Below are 9322 nucleotides of genomic sequence, written 5' to 3' on the forward strand. Positions count from 1 at the left end.
TGGATGTGGGTGCCGGCCAGCAGATTGTCAGGCGCGCATGCGGGCTAGAACCCGGAAGTTCAGCTTTTCCAGAGTGCAGCCCTGACAAGAGAGCGCACATGCGTGCAGCATTTCCACGCAACCTTTTCGGCACTCGGTGATGAAAAGGTTCGACATCACTGCTCTAGATGATGCCCACTTATGTTTATTTATGGTAGAGTTCAACCTCAAAAAGGGACATCTGGCATTGGAACTCTCTCTTAACCAAGCTTGCTGGCTATCAGGCAATTCTTCTTGACATAGAGAACTCAGAGGCCAAAAGAGAGACATAACAAAGATTAAGATAGGGCTGGGTTAGATGTGTCTAATGTTTTATGTTTCCCCTGCTCCTTGCCACACTCTTACAATGGAAGTTTGTTATAAATCAATTCCATATTGCTCACAATGGGGGCTGACATTTTTTAATTCATAAAAAGGAATGGAGATATGCAAACATCTTTCTACTCAAAAGGTGTTACCCTTATAGGGTATTGTGATGTTTGGAAACTTAAACTTTGTAGCTCCTTGTGATAGGATCTCCCAAAAATTAAAGGTAGCCGTTATGAACAACAAGAAAAAAAATCCATATCCTTGAGCAATATTATTTGATTTATTGATTTTGTTTTATTTGAAAGGGCTTTTAGCTTTATTATGGAAATGGTTCTTATTATGATGTCAAAAAATATAATTTTTGAGGCCTAGAATATGTTTGCTTCCTTTTCCCATCAAGCTTTAATGTCTCTAAGAACTATGGCTTCAAAGTCAGAAATCCAAATTACATGATTGATGCTTCTTTTAATATCAAAGTTTGGCTGTTCAAGCCATAGCTATGGTGACCAGACATTTGGATTTATGTTAGAAACAGTCTGGATTTTTAAAAATGATCTGCTTACCTCTCCCTCTCTTCAGCAAACTCAGTTTTCTCAATATGGCTATCATATCTGGGCTACAAAATGCCAACTGGCTACTAGAATTCAAGATTTATTATTGCTCTCATCTAGTGGACATCTTTATTTTTGAACCCCAGATATGATAGTTCTATTTTGTTGTGTGACCTGCCTCTTCTGACCTCTTCTGAAATAGGACTTGTAGACAACAAGAGGGTGACTTCTCTGGCGTCCAAAGAATTGACATGGTGGTGGAGTAGAAAAGTCTCAGTAGGTAAACAACTAAACATTGAGGCAAGCTTTCAACCTTTTCTTTTGTGGGCAGGATGCTGTCACTACTTTCTAATTAAAAAGCCCAAATCTTGCATGTATTGGAAGGGGGAAGGAGAGAAAAAACAAACAAGAAAAGTTGTGCACATGCATGAGAGAAATATGTGTGTGGTTAGATGTGTTTGCAGAAAAGAAACAGATAAAGTTCTATGGGTTAAGGAAAAGTAAGCTGTTTACTTAGATCAGAGGTCTTCAAACTTGGCAGTTTTAAGACTTGTGGACTTCAACTCCCAGAATTCTCCAGCCAGCTTGCTAGCTGAAGAATTCTGGGAGTTGAAGTCCACAAGTCTTAAAGCTGCCAAGTTTGAAGACCTCTGACTTAGATTAAATAGAAAGGGAGAGAGACATTGTAGCATTGTAGCATTTGCCAAGAAACCCAAAGATAATTGTTGTTAGAAACAGCCCTTTGTCTACTAACTTATCCAATATCCTAAAACAAAAGATTTCATTTAATTCAGATTGACCAAAAGAACACACATTTATTATAATAAGAATGGAAAGGATGAACATAATATCTTCTGGAGCCTCTGTAAGGAGGACACTGCTAAGGCCAAGGGTGTTCTTCAGACAAAAGGGCATTTTGTGTGAAAAACATAAACTGTACAGTTGAAATGCAAATACATGATCTTTGTCATCTTATTTTCAAATCCTCTGTTACACACCACATAATTGCTGCTGAACTTGTCATGTAAAAATAGTTTGGTAATTATACATCTAATATCACTCTGTACTGTTATAGAATTTGTTAATTGGGGGTGCACAGTTAAAAATCACTGTCCTATTTTCTTTCATCATGTCCCCATTTTGTAGGGCCTTTTCTTAGGGGATTTTAATTCTAGCCATAGGTCTAAATAGAAGCCTGCACTGATTGTTTATTGATTAACTCCCTAATAATGAAGCTACTATTTTTATTTTTTTTAAATCTCCCCTATTAATTTTGTTCCAAAAGAACAAATTCAAATCTGGGTATGAGGATTTCCTACAAAGTGATATTTGATTGCTTTATTATTTTTATAGAGCTCGAACAGTATCCTATGCAGCTGAGCAAATCTGAAAATGTCCTCTTGGCATTTACACATAGAAATGTTCAAGATGGAAGGGCATTGTACAAACTAAAGTAATTACTGCACTGTACGGACAACCAAACTCATATGCCTCGACCAGTAAAATAAAAATGATAAAATAGAATTATAACCCCAAATATTTGTAAACATATTATAAATATACTCTCATGACAAATTATATTAATTCTTTGAAAATGCTGAAGGGAAGGAATGATAATGTGGGGAACTAAATGATCTTCTAAGAAATGGTGGACATTTTTCCCCCCATAAAACCATCCTAGAGATGAAAATATGTAGTATAGATTTACTACCCTCTTCTAGTTATCACTTCAGTCACTCTTTAACCAAGGTGAGACGCTCCAGAGATATTGGAGGATTCCCAGGTAACAATATCAGTTAATCAAGACTGGAAATCCTAGGGATCAGTAGTTTGGGGTACATGTGACTCTATAATAAATGTTCTATACAGAAATGAGAAGATTTGTAGACTTAGAAATGTCAAACACTTTTGTTTTAGAATCCAACAGCTCTCCCAACAGTTATTTTATAGAGAGGGCAACACAGACATCCTTTATTTCATGCTCAAGTGTCTATAATGCTGTGTCATTGCAGACACAAGGTTCCATACAGAACAAAACACATCTGTGTCCAAATATGTATGTGTATTTAATACTCATAGGTGGAGTTACTTTTGTGAACATACTTAAACCACACTGACTTTTCTCTATATCTCCTTTCCTGCTTTCCTTTCCACTGGGGCTTCCAGAATATCCACTTAATTGTGAAAAGTCACAATTAAATTCATCCTAGAAGTAAACACTTTGATTTACCCATTTCTGAAATGGATAACTGATTTAGATGTTTAGATGTCTGGGAATATAATATTGAAATGAAAATAATGCTTTTAGACTAGGCAGAGAGAATTTGTTTCAACAAGTACCAGTAGTACCAAGGACCAATTCATTACATTTGGAGCAATCTGTGTCTATCAGGTGGAAACTTTGCAATGAATTGCAGTCTTGGTGCTGAGAGATCATAAAGGTAGGCTCTTGCATGATAATTGACAACTGCCTTCTCCAAATACTATTCTTAGAAGTCCATCTGCATGTTTTTATTAAGGGAAATGACTCAGTTCTAGAGACACACTTGCAGGAATCAACATGCAGATATTATTCTGATATTTATATAAAATATTGCGTGATTCATATGTGAGAAAGTTATTGTCTGAGATTCGTAGTTAAATTAGCCTACATAACCTCATGTATGCTTAGAGTTTAGAAGATTAATTTGATACCAGAAAGACCTAATGTTTATTCTGCCCTCAGCCATGGAAGCTCACTCAGAGGCTTTGGGCTGGTCGCTCTCTCTCAGCCCAAGTTAGTTCACAGAGTTGTCTTGGTAATGGATAAATAAATAAATAAACCTAGTCCTTGTAGGAACAGCTTATGCTTTGAGTGCAAAAGGTATCACTTCAGTCCCCACATCTCCAGTGTATCTAGAACTAACATGGTTGAGATTTTACGTCATATGCTTTTCACATGGCTAAAAGTTCATAATTGTTTTGTCAATTGTGCAACAGAATTGTTTCTAAATTTTACCTTAAGGGTCAATGTAAGTGTGAGAAAAGAATTTCATGTTTCATGGTAGCCTCATCAGAGGCTGTTTTTTAAATTTTTAAAAGCATTTTTTTCTACAACCTCTTCGGCAGAAAAAATGCTTTTAAAAGTAAAAAAAAAAAGCCTCTGATGATCGCGCGGCTCAGCTGGGATCATCAGAGGCTTTTAAAAGCATTTTTTTCTGCAACCTCTTCAGCTAAAGAGGTTGTAGAAAAAATGCTTTTAAAAGTAAAAAAAAAAAAAGTTGGCCACGCCCACCCAGTCACATTACCCCCCACACCCCAAGCCATGGCCACAGAACCCGTAGTAACAAATTTTACATTTCACCACTGAGTACAATGAATAATACCTAACGCATTGTAAGCCGCCTTGAGTCTCCGGAGAAGGGCGGCATATAAATCAAATAAATAAAAAAAAATACACTGTTTATTCACAGTCATCTTAGGGGGGTACTTTGTTCCTTGTTCCAGTAACAGTAACAGTAACAGAGTTGGAAGGGACCTTGGAGGCCACATCTAGTCCAATCTCCTGCTCACGCAGGAGACCTGTACTAGGGATTTGAACCACCGAACTGCCGACTTTTCTGTTCGACAAGCTCAGTGTCTTAGCCACTGAGTCACCTAAATAGCTTAGAAATGAACCTTTAGAAAAAAACAGTAATATATAATACAAGATAAAAATCTCTTGTAATATTTCACTTTACGACTACATTGCTTAGCGACAGAGTTGCCAGTTCCAATTGCAGTTGGTAAGTGAGGACTACCTGTGATCCATACATCTGAGTAAACTTGCATAGGATTGCACTCTAAGGAGGGTAATTGATCTGCAGGAACTAGCCATTGATGTTAAAGTTGGAGAGAGCGATTTGTCCAGAAACCTATGTTCTCTGTTATAAAATATAAATTAAAAATAATTCTATTACAGCAAAATACCGGCATTGGTACTTTCATAATGGATCTTATCCACCTCTGTCTCTGCTCTTACTTCCAGGCAAATAATGTTAGAGAAACTATGGCAGTATTTTTCTTCTAGGTGTAATAATCTGTCAGTATCAAATTCTCTGAGTCAGTAGGGAGCATATAGTGTTGATTTACTGAAATTCTTGGATTATGTCTGCTTGGTGGTGAGTGTAGATTTAAGAGAGGAGAGGTAAGGGGTCTCCAAAAGGTGAAGAAATAACACAAAATGAAACCTACAAAGGAAAGAAATAGGTTGACAGCTCAGATGCAATGCAGTAACTCTGGTATCTTGAAGCAAAACCCTGGCATACAGGCCTCCAAATATTACCTCCCATACATTTTACAACCTGTTCAATTATATCCCTAAACTGAATAGCACTGGTAATACTTGAATGAAGCAAGACTTTATGTTTGACAAAAAGAAAAGAACAAGAAAACCAGGTACTGTTTTCACCTGGTTCAGAAATAATTTCAATTCTAAGGATGTTAAATTAAGCAGCTCAGACCAGACAGTTTTAAAATTACCAGTAGTTTGTTTTCCAGAGATGTAATTTAACCGTTACTTTTTGAAATCTGTACACAAGTAGTAATGTAAGAAGAATGTTGAAGCTGGTCTATTTTATTTGAGGATTTCTTCACATTTTAGGATATGAGGTAAAGCAGCACAGACATTGCATCCCTTTTTACATGTAGTTCTCAAGATACAACCGAACACTTAACTGTCGTTTGAAGTTATGACAGTCCTCCCAAAAACTACATATGATCTTGTAGTTTCTAAACTACAAGGTCATATGTAGTTTCAAAGTTACAGCGACTGCAGTGCCCTCACAATCATTCATCCTTAAAACTGATCACAGGGACACTACCTCACCCCCCCACCACCACACACAATAAATTTAGCAAATGAAGTGGTTAAAAGAGATCAAGATTGGAGGGCAGAAGTGGAAAGTTTAGTTTCAGCACCTAAGTTGGGGTGGGGGGAGGAAGGAGAAATATCAACAAGTCTGTCTCTCTGAGCGTTTTTTGTTTGTTTGTTTTCTTTATTGAAGAATTGTGGGTTTCTAGGGGACGGAAGAGGTTAAGCAAGGGAAAGCTTTTGGGAAGCTTGTCCTGAAACTGCCAACTTTGTATGCAGGTGGCTGGCTTCCTCAAAGCCTAGCAAAAGTCAGGAGGGTTTGCAGTCTCCCAATGGTCACTTGACCAGGTCCAACCCACAAGCATGGCTTCATCAGCCAAGCATGGATGCTTGTTTGGGAGCTTCTCTGGCATTGGAATATGGTCCTAATCTAGTTGGACGAGATTGAATTATTTATGGACTATGAAAGGAATGTGGTGGCTCAGTGGCTAAGACGCTGAGCTTGTCGATTGAAAGGTCAGCAGTTCAGCGGTTGGAATCCCTAGTGCCGCATAACGGGGTGACCTCCCGTTACTTGTCCCAGCTTCTGCCAACCTAGCAGTTCGAAAGCATGTAAAAAATGCAAGCAGAAAAATAGGGACCACCTTTGGTGGGAAGGTAACAATGTTCCATGCACCTTTGGCATTTAGTCATGCTGGCCACATGACCACGGAAATGTCTTTAGACAGCGCTGGCTCTTTGGCTTTGAAACGGAGATGAGCACCGCCCCCTAGAGTCGGGAATGACTAACACATATGTGCGAGGGGAACCTTTACCTTTACCTATGGATTATGAAATAGATCCAAATTTGTGGTTCAGCATACTATGCTGGATTTTTGTAACATATTGAAATGAAAATTAGAGAATTTTGGAAATAGTTCTGTATTGAGTGTCTACTTGTTATATGAACGTCTACTTAGTATAACAAGTAGACATTCAGTCCTGGCCAACTGGCCTTTGATAGTTTTATTAATGATATTGATAGAGAGGTGAAAGAAACACTGATCAAAGTTGAAGATAACAAATAGAATAGTTAACACTCTAGAAGGTAGAAATAACATTAGAAATTATGTTAATAGGTTAAAAAATAGAATGCATCTATTGAAATTTTTCACAGTTTCACTTTATATTGTGTTGAACAGAAGCCCATCTTGAAATGTTGTCCAATTTTATACCCATATTTTAAAACAACTGAAACAAACTCTACCGGGTCCATAGAAAAGAATTGAGAGAATGATCAAAGAACAAGAAACAAAGTCTGTGAAGAGAGCATGAATGAAAATGCTAGACATGTATATCCTTGAAAAAAAGCAGAGGGAAGAGGAGAAAGACATTCTTCAAATAAAACCATGCAAAAGAAGATCAAGACCTGTTCCCCATCATCCCAGAGTGCAGGTTATAAAATAATAGATTGAAATTATTGGAATTAAACATGAAGGCAGATTCTGCTTTAATATTAAACTTTTTAACAGTAAGATCGGTAAAAAGTCAAACTCCTAACCACATAAGCTGTTAATTTCCCTCTGACAATGTACTCAAGAAGAGGATAGATTTTAATTTTTTGGGATTGTTTAATCATCGCCTGAGTCTTCCAGAGTGGGTGGCCATAATAAGTAGCTTTGATGCTTCCACTGAACCATAGGTTGTTCCTTTCCAACTTTCTAACTCCACTGTAGACTAGTGTGTTCTATAATCCAGCCAATGACTTGATTTCAGCTTGTACAGTACACTCAGCTCTGTTTCACTCCATATAAAGATAAATCAAACTATCAGTTTGTAAATGATAGCACTTCTGGTCTTTTAAGCCCATTCTTGCCATCCAGCGAAGAATGGCGGTCACTCATTGACCACATGTTTTTTGCTCTCAGGCCTGCAAAAAAGTACCATTTTCTATCACTCATGACTAATGGACTAGATTCATTTGTTGGGTCATAACTGGTCCAAGTTTAAAAAAAAATGTTTTCTGCTTAGTTTGATTGTCCTGGTTCTCTTTTAGATACTCTTCTATGCTATTAAATATACACTTATCAAAAAGTCATTTGGATATGAGGATTGTTTCAGAGTTTTGTTGCATCATCTGGTTCATTCATGCACCATCCATTTTAATATCAAGTGATTATAAAAATATGTAGAACAAGCTACGGTACTTCAAAACTAAAATAAAGTATGGTCTTGTTCCACTTGAGAGCTGCTGTTTTGTATGTGTTTTTGTTCTAATTTGATGGTGGTTGCATGATCACAATGAAATGTAAGTTGTCTTGAAAATAATTGGTTAAATCAAGTGTAAATCTTCAGAATAAACATGGAAGCACAGAGACATAATGAAATAGAAGGAACATATTTGGGTCTTCTTATGACGACTTATTAAATTTTGGCTATGGTAGCCTAGTCATATATTCACTGCAAATGCCATCTTTCTTATCCATCCCCAAGGACCAAAACAGCAAGATATCTCCTGACCTCCTTTATGAACCATAAGAGATAAACAAATTCATCATTTTGGTACAGCAGATAGGACAGACATTTTTTGAGAGAGAGCCAGGCCAGAAATGTTTATTCCTGTCTAGGATTTCTTTATTTTGTTAGCAAATTTTACATTGCTTCCTAACTAATAGCCCTAAGGCAGTGTATCAGAAACAATAGGAGTGCTATAGAGTCAGACAAAAATAAGGAATAGGTTTTCACTGGATTTGAACTATGTGGATTCAAATCTATATCTTAATTTAAATTACCTTACAAAGGTTATGCTCAGATAGATGAAAAACAAAAGATCATACCATGTGAGCCAGGATAAAGTCTTTAAAAAAAGAGGCAAGAAACAAATTATTGGATTACTGACAGAAGTGTTAAGGAATGTAAAACATGGCAGCTGACTTTTAACCCCCACAAAATGGTAACTGGCACAAAGATGGCACAAAAGTCAACTTAACGCAAGGATCCCAAAATGCAACATGGGTTTGGGCTGATTTTGTATTTAATGATATTTAAACCATTGGCATCAATTAGAATTAACCATGAGCAATTTAAGTCTCATTTATTTCTGTGTTCTACTTATGTGCAACTAAATATGGAAAAAATCCTACTGTCAATGATTAAGGAGGGGAGTTCATAATCAGTATGTGATACTTATGATTGCTTCCCCCTCCCTTTTCCGTTACTTCCAGGAATAGAAAATATATGCTGTCTTTTGTACAAAGTAATTACAGTGTGAACAATTTGGTGGGAACCATTCCTTGATGAGGCATTTTTCCTGAACATGCATAGACAAAGGAAATGATTTCCTTACCAAGAGAAATCACTTCAAAGCTCTTGGGCCAAGCCCTACACCAGCTCAGGTTTCCGTTGTGTTCAGATCAGCTCAAGCAACAACTCCAACAAAGAATGAAATTCCTTGTGCCTGGTTTCAATTTAAACCTCTGCAGAAATCACAGTGAAAGGGATTCACAACCTGACCACTTCTGCCTCTGAAATCAATTCTGCCCCCCCTCCCCACCACTACTTTTTCTGGAAGGGTAGGGAAGTGATATTGTAATTATGCTTCTTTGAGTCTGCA

The 9322-nt window shown here is 37.2% G+C and overlaps 1 long non-coding RNA gene across 1 annotated transcript; it reads left to right on the plus strand.

Annotated features, from left to right (window-relative positions):
- The first annotated feature begins 5459 nt into the window (after positions 1 to 5459).
- LOC117672379 (uncharacterized) lies at positions 5460 to 7954 on the plus strand. The gene is made up of 2 exons (XR_004593214.3): positions 5460 to 5528; positions 6912 to 7954. It is a non-coding gene; the product is annotated as an uncharacterized LOC117672379 (long non-coding RNA).
- The last annotated feature ends 1368 nt before the right edge of the window (positions 7955 to 9322 follow it).

Source organism: Pantherophis guttatus, chromosome 3, assembly GCF_059756535.1.
Source record: "Pantherophis guttatus breed Tessera chromosome 3, ASM5975653v1, whole genome shotgun sequence".
Classification (NCBI taxonomy): domain Eukaryota; kingdom Metazoa; phylum Chordata; class Lepidosauria; order Squamata; family Colubridae; genus Pantherophis; species Pantherophis guttatus.